Source organism: Talpa europaea (genome assembly GCF_964194135.1).
Source record: "Talpa europaea genome assembly, chromosome: 10".
In the NCBI taxonomy this organism is placed as follows: domain Eukaryota; kingdom Metazoa; phylum Chordata; class Mammalia; order Eulipotyphla; family Talpidae; genus Talpa; species Talpa europaea.
Window position 1 is genome coordinate 67,297,052 of NC_140077.1, and position 7,837 is coordinate 67,304,888.

Consider the following 7,837-nt stretch of genomic DNA (forward strand, 5'->3'; position numbering starts at 1 on the left):
GGAGGCCAAGGCCACGACAGGCAGCCTGCTTCTCCATCACGCCTCGGGCATTAACAAACAGCAAGCAACTGAACCAACTAAACAGTCCATAACTACTTGCTTTAGCCCATTATGGGAATCTCTGATGCCTTTGGGACCACTGGAGAATTGAATCCTCTTGGTTTACTTTATTTAATTTCCCACCTTCGTATGCGTGTGTATGAAAGAGAAGAAAACACAGTTTTTAGGTAAACTTTTTTCCTCCCCTGAAGTCTGGGAACCAGAGAGGCCTCGGGGAGGGGTCCTGGATGTGATGAGGGAAAGTGGGATTGGGGCTAAGGGTTGTCTCTGACTTGACATTAAAAAGTGTTCCATGTCCCTCTTAAAAAAAAAAAAAAAAAACCAGGAAATCTAGCTCCTAATGCCAAACTCTGTATCCATGATGTATTGTTTCTTTTCAGTTGTATGTAATTGATTCACAGAATCAATTATAGGTCAATTACAATAAATTACACAGAATAAAAAACAGACTGAACATCTATTCCTACAAAAGCAAATGACTTAAAGAAGTGACTCACAGAATGTTCTCAGTCCTTGCTATTGGATTATATAAACAAAAACTCATTATTTAGGGAAATTTACAGTGGACACTTAAGATAAGAGGACTTGGAGAAAGAAGAGGACCAGGAAGGGTCAAACATTTCTTTCCAGACCTTGTATAGATTAATAAACAACAAACAACTCAGAGAATATACTCACGCAACTCTGAGGGTATTTCAAGGAGGCTTCGCATCTGGAATCTGTGCTGACTCTTCTCATATTGTATTTCCCCAAGGATGACTCACAGGAAATTAAGGTTTCAGAAATATGTTGTGTTTTTTATGGCATTTCTCTACCTTCACAGAAGAAGTTTTAAAGATAAGTTGATTTTGTGGTTGTGTTTTTCCCCCATAAAGTTTATCAAAAGAAATTCATTTTTTCAATGGTTTTTACAACTTCTCTAATCATAATATTTATGTGTATGTGATGATAGTGATGACAATCCTGTTGTCTGTGGTACAAATATTCCAATTAGGGTTAAAAGAGGACATTTTTAAAAATCTGGATAACAGCCAAAACTGCAGCAAAACCCCCCAAAAACCAAATGTTAGGTAACTATGTGTCTTGAGCTAAGCTGCATACAGTGAGGGGTATGGAGGTGGTGGCAGCCTCCTGTCTCAGAGGACATAGTCCATGGGAATCAGAGGTAGACCAGATGTCTCCCACAGTGGGACAGCAGTAGGCATGAAACTTACTGAGTGTTTTGACTGTACATGCACTGGGAGATTAGTCACTCTAAGTGGAGGGTCATTAGAACTTTGTGGAAGGATGGTGTTTGAAATAGGTCTTTAAAAACCTCCACTTTTAAATATTTGTAAAGGTGGAGTTGGGGGAGTATATGGTGAAATCAGCCAGCATAGAGGGTATTCTCCTTCCTGTATGTCTCCTTTCCTTCCTTCCTTCTTTCCTTCCTTCCTTCTTTCCTTCCTTCCTTACTTCCTTCTTTCCTTCCTTCCTTCCTTCCTTCCTTCCTTCCTTCCTTCCTTCCTTCCTTCCTTCCCTCCGTCTTTCCTCCCTTCCTCCCTTCCTTCACTTGACATAGTATTAAATGTGTACTGGGCCAGAGTAGAGATTCCTGAATCTCTCCTCAGTACCAAGACTGCTGCCTGGTTCTCAATAAATACCAAAAAACAAAAAAGGTTGTATTGTGCAAAATGGGAGGTCAGATAAGTGAAGAATTCTAGCTTGCAGATTATGGGGGGAAAATCTGTACTAAATCACTTACCCCTTAGAAATTAATTTAAAACAACCTATCCTCCATTGTGAAAGTTCAGGAGAGATAAAAAGATAAAAACAAAATTTCCAAGTAAGGTTAGTTTTTCAACTCAATAGACTAAGATCTAGAACAGGGACCACACCTTTGTCATTTGATACACTGTTTATTTAGCGCTTGTGGTGTACCATCTGTGGTAGTAACCATTGTGAAAAAATACGTGTAGCCCGTGCCTCCTGATGCTGTGCCCACAGTGATGGAGAAGAAATACATTGATGTTAGACATTGGGTGATGCCCATGACCTGGCCCTGTACTGGGAAGTGCAAGTACATCACCGGCTGGTGTACCCACCCTCTGAGGCAGGTATTATCTTCATTTACAGATGAGGATTTAAAACCAATATAGACTAAGCAATCTGCCCAACACTACATGATGTTGTGAGTGATAGAGCTGAGACTAAAACATTCGGGCTTACGCAAAAGCACTAATTCCCAGGGATATCGACAGCCCTGACTCATGACAGCACTGTTTACAATAACCAGGGTACATAAGCAACCTGAGTGCCCACGGGCAGAGGCCTGGGTTAGGGAGATGTGGTATTGGACACATGAAATACTACTCAGCTATAGAAAGGGATGATTTTGCCATTTGCAACAACATGCATACAATTGGAGAAGAAAATGCTATGTGAAGTAAGAAGGAGAAAGACACTTACATGTAGAACATAGAGAAACAAAATAAAAGGTCAAAGTCAAGCCAATAATAAACTCTAGAAATCTGACTGTAGAATTGAGATCACCAGGGAGGAAGACGGAGGGGCCATTGGGCTGTGATGAGGCCTGTGGGTTTCTGGGTGGTGGGTGTGGTGGGGTGACTTACACCTAAGGGTGTGGGCTTTACCTCTGGATCACACACAGTAGATCAATGTAAACCGGTGTTGCCTCAACAATAACAACAACAACAACAACTGGGGAGCGCCCAGTGCCTGCAGGAAGAGACTGTGGAAGGCCAGCAAGCAGCCCCCTCCAGGGTGGTCTCAGAAGAACCAAACCCGTGGACACCTTGATCTTGTCTTGCAGACTCCAAAATTGTGAGAAAATCGATTTCTGTTGTTTACACTGAAAATAAAGCAAACATGTGCTCTTAGCTATTGATTTCACACTCCTGAGGTCAGAGTAGCCACGTCCCAGATTGTTGCCAATGTTGGGTCTTGAAGAATAATTGGGAACTTTCAAGGAAAGGGAAGGTGTGGGAATGTTGGAGGCAAGAAAGCACTTGGGGTGTTGGGGAAGGTGCTGAGCATGGGGCTAGAGACACAGAAGTGAGTGCTGTCAGCCATGCAGGTACCCCTTGACATTAGAGTCGGCTTCCCACTCAGACTGACAGGAAAGGCTCCCCTGACCTAGCCCAGGGATGGAGCTGCACTACTCAGGTGCTAGCTGAGAAGCACAAGAGCAGAGGCTGGGAAACTGGGGGGCAGGGGTCATTGGGCAGCGAAGAGGACTGCAGGGAAGGGACGGGCATCGTGGGAATGGTTCCAAGCATACCCGGGTTTGCTGTCCCCCTGACAGCAGGCCAGGCACTGACTGTAGCTTGAATGATCTTGGAAGTTCCTCCTGGCAAACACAGGAGGATAGGCAGGTCTGACGGCAAGAGGGTGAAACCAGAAGGCGCTCAAGGGTTCATTGTCGGACCTCACAAATGGGTGCAGAGAATCTTGGAGTCTCGATAGATTTTACAGGCATCAATGCTGAATCCGGGCCTGCACAAACACAGCAAGCAGGGAGGCCGATGACCTCCCAGCCCTGAAATTCGATACTGACCACAGAGGCTAGTGGCCTGATTTTTAACTCCTGGCCCCCAGCCTGCCCTGCACCTGGTTGCCTCACCACAAATAGTGTAGAAAGATCAGCCTGAAAAAGCCACTGAGGGTTTCAGGGCTCGCGTTTATCCGCTCTAAGCCTACTGGCGCTACAGCCACCTCAGCCCTGGGGGTGGCAGCTACTTGGCAGTTCCCCTCCAGTGCTTGCTCTCGATGCCCAAGTAAGAACTTTAGACTTGGCTAACAATTTGTTGTATTGACTTTTTGGTTTTGAGTAAGAAGTGCTGTGTCCATCTCTAGAGTGAGTGCCTCCTCGTGGGTCCAAGTTTTCATCCTCGAAGTAAATTTGGGATTAGTTTGTCCGTGTTCTTGACCTTGATGCAGTGGTGAGCTCCTCACCGATGGGACATGGGACCCTGGTAACCCATGACAAGCACCTCATCACAGTCACCAGTGACTCTGGGACTGACCGTGATGCAATTGCCCCTGAAGCTGTGCCTTGGTGGTCCAAGTGGACAGGACCCCTAAATGTCCCAGTGGAGGGTGCTTGCCATCACCGCATGGACTTTCACAAGTGCCTCTGGGTGCCTACAGAAGGCATGTGATAAACCCAAGCTTTCAAACTTTCACTCAAGTCAAGGCCCGAGAACCTTAAGCTTCCATGGCAGCCCTCAATAAGTCAATAAAGCCAGACTTGAAGTATTAAGAGTGTGGGCTGCCCGTTATGTAATAGGTATTGAATTCACAACTTCATCAAGTCCCTCATGAGAAAGTTGCGGGCCAGATTAGCAAGGAATGGGGTTGAGAAACATGAACTGGCCAATCAAGTGGACTCAGATGAGGCTGAAAATCTTGAACCCAATCATGCTGAGACCCCATTATCAGTAAAAACTGATTGTCATCTGTGTCGAAAAAGACAAGCTTTTCCTTGCTTGGAAACCTTGCAAACATCTGTCACTTTGCAAGTGGATGCTCAGTTTACTTACCATCCACCATCACTTGTTGCCACTAGATTTATAACAAGTCAGAGCTCAGCATGCGCCCCTTGGATCAACAACAGAATCAGAACTGGAAGAAATAGCTTATACACCAAAATATTGCAGAAATATATTGGTGGAAACCTAGGATATAGGTGTGAAGTCAATTCTACAAGAAAGATGGAATATAAAATTATAATTATGTACAAAATGTAATTATATATAATTATTAATATGAGTATATTTTTTAAAAGATTTATTTATTTTATACAAGCACTGGGTACAGTCAGAAGTGCAGGAGGGTGAGAGAATGCACCAGAGCCTGAGTGGGAAGCAGAACAGGCAGACTGATGAAATACACTGCTGAGGGGAGCAGTGGGTGCAGCAGGAGAGGTCTGCATGCCATATGGGACCCTCACCAGCTGGCCAGGGATTGGACCAGCGCTGCAGAAGCTGCGGACAGCTTCGCAGTCCAGCGCTCAACGCTCAACCACTGCGCCACCAGCAAGCCCTGATATGAGTATAATTTTAAGAAAAATCTGGATTTAATGAATGAGGCCATAAAACTAGAAGCAATTCTAGTAGAAACTACTGGTTTTGTGTATTAAAATTTGGATTTAATAGTGTCATAAATTTAATTAGGTATTGATGGCCAAAATGCTGTGGCGAAATGAGTGGGAGATGACTAAAGTCTCATTAGGTTGATAAGCATGTTGGGGAAATGACACCATATCCAAAGTACACACCAGCCCTCCAACCACATCCCTCAAAATCATGCACAGGACAGGCCCTTCACGAATGTAGTGAGAAACATATTTGTAGAGTAAATGGAAATTTTCATGATTTTCCTCCCTCCCACCATTAGCATCAATGATGGCCACCTGTGGTCTTGCATGCATTCCTGATGGTGGACACCTGGAGTAGGGCGTGGGCATGTGTAAGTAGGTGCACCTGGGGTGAGAGGCTGGGCCTATAAGGGTGGCGTCACTGGGACACCAGTGGTAGGAGAAGCAGAGGCAGCAGTGGTAGCAGAGAAACAGAGACCATTGGACAATACCAGGGAGCCCAGGAAGAGTGAAGCCTCGCCAGGGGCTGGGAGGCCCCCGGCCTATCATGCACCTGGTTGCTGCACGACAAATGCTATAAAAAGCTAAGCTCAATGAAAGCCTGAAAAAGCCACCGAGGGCTCCAGGACTCTCCTTTACCCGTCTGCCTGGATTGTATAGAAACTGCTCTGTGCCTGCTGGCACTACATTATTCACATGAAAAGCAACTGCACCTTCATCATGCTCTGTGATGACCCTTCTGGAAGCCAGACATGAAACTAGGAAATACAGTGATTAGATAAAACTCCAGCTTTGCTTGTGGTGGATGGCATTTTGCTGATTGGCTCTCACGCTCATAAGGACCGAGTGTTTTAGATGTTTCTTCATACAAGGTCTGAGAATGGGAGATAAACCCGGCAGAATATCAGGGATCTTCCCCCTTAAGTAAATGATTTGCTGTGACTAAGAGAGAGTTTCCTTATACATAAAATGAGGATAATGAAATCCACCTGCTTGTATTCTTGGGAAGATTAAATGTCAATATCTATAAAGCCCCTGAAGTTTCAAGTGCCCAATAAAATGTACGACCTCCCTCTAGGTTCAGAAGGAAATGCAAATCAAATGTGTCCCAGTCTCTCCAGGCAGCCAATACACAAATGTTTATAATTGGTTAAATGAGTAAGATTGCATCTGTCTGCAACTTAGTGAAAATCCTCCCTATGTAAATCTTATTTTTTCATTACATGCATCTTTTATTGTGACCTTCAATATATTTTAATATAATTTAAATCTGGAATACAAATTAAAACACCGGGGAAATGACAATAACAATGCATTTTCTATGAAGCTGTAAACCCACTTCAGTGTAGTTGCTGAGCTCTATCTCTGCTGGAAATCGCAGGTTTTGAAATCTAAGCAAATTTCATGTAATAATTACTGAAAGCAAAGCTAACATATTGGTGTAGAGATTAAACAGCATGTAGCTGTAATATGCATACTCTGGAAAACAATTTTATTTTAATTTATTTTAGAGATATAACATGAAGTTCCCCTTTTGTAAACTTAGGTCTTATCATATATATATATATATATATATATATATATATATATATATAGTGCCAGCAGGCACAGGGCAGGTTCACTCTCATTTCAGACAGATGGATAAAAGAGAGTCCAGGAACCCTGGTGGATTTTTCAGGCTCTCAGGGAACCAGGTACACAGGCACCACAGGCAGGAGGCTGGCATGAAAGCTGGCATGAAAGGAGGTGGGGGTGCTGGGGGGCAGGGAGGCCGGCAAGACACCAGCCCCTCGCAAATATTTATGCTCTTTCTCTGGGCTCTCCCTTGCCACCTCATGGTCTTGCCTCTTGTGTGGTCATGCCGCTCGCCCTCCCTGTAGCCAAAGCTTCCATCCTGCCTCTGCTCAGGCGTGCACACAACACATGCACACACACCCATGCTCCAGGTGTCCACAGTCAGGCACGAGTGCCCCCACACATGCTCCCAAGTCCCTTCTGTAGTAACACCATAAAGGCCACAGGTGATAGCCATAGAGGCTAGTGGTGTCAAAAGCCTGATTAATTCATTTACCTGCAATATATACTTCTTTAAAAAAGATTTATTTATTCATGCATATAAGAACCCAGGTACAGGCCAGATGGTACAGGTGGGAGGGTGAGAGGATTCACCAGAAACAGAGTGAAGAACAGAACAGGAAGACTGAAATACACTGCTGACGGGAGCAGCAGGCGAGACAGGAGAGGTCTGTCACACTATGTGGGTATCTCCCCAGTCTGGCACTGGGATCGAACCCATGCTGCAGAGGCTGGGGACAGTTCCACAGTGCTGCGCCTCCAGGGAGGCCCAATATATACTTTATTTTATGTTTGAGGTAACATTAGGATCCCCTCCATTGGACATCACCACCACAGTGCAGCCTCCGCCACATCATTCACAATCCCCACTGTACTCCATGGCGCCTCATTCCCTCTCTGTTCTTGCTCCTCCCTCTCTTCCTCCCTATCTGGAGGCCTCCATTCACATTCAGCTTTCCGGGGTTAGTTTCTAAGTTTGTCTTTCTCTGACCCATAGTTTGGTTTCTTCTATTCCATGCATTAATGCCACTATCTGGTATTTATTTCTCTCCTTCTTATTTATTTCACTTAGCATTATCCCTTCCAACTCCATCCATTTTGCCA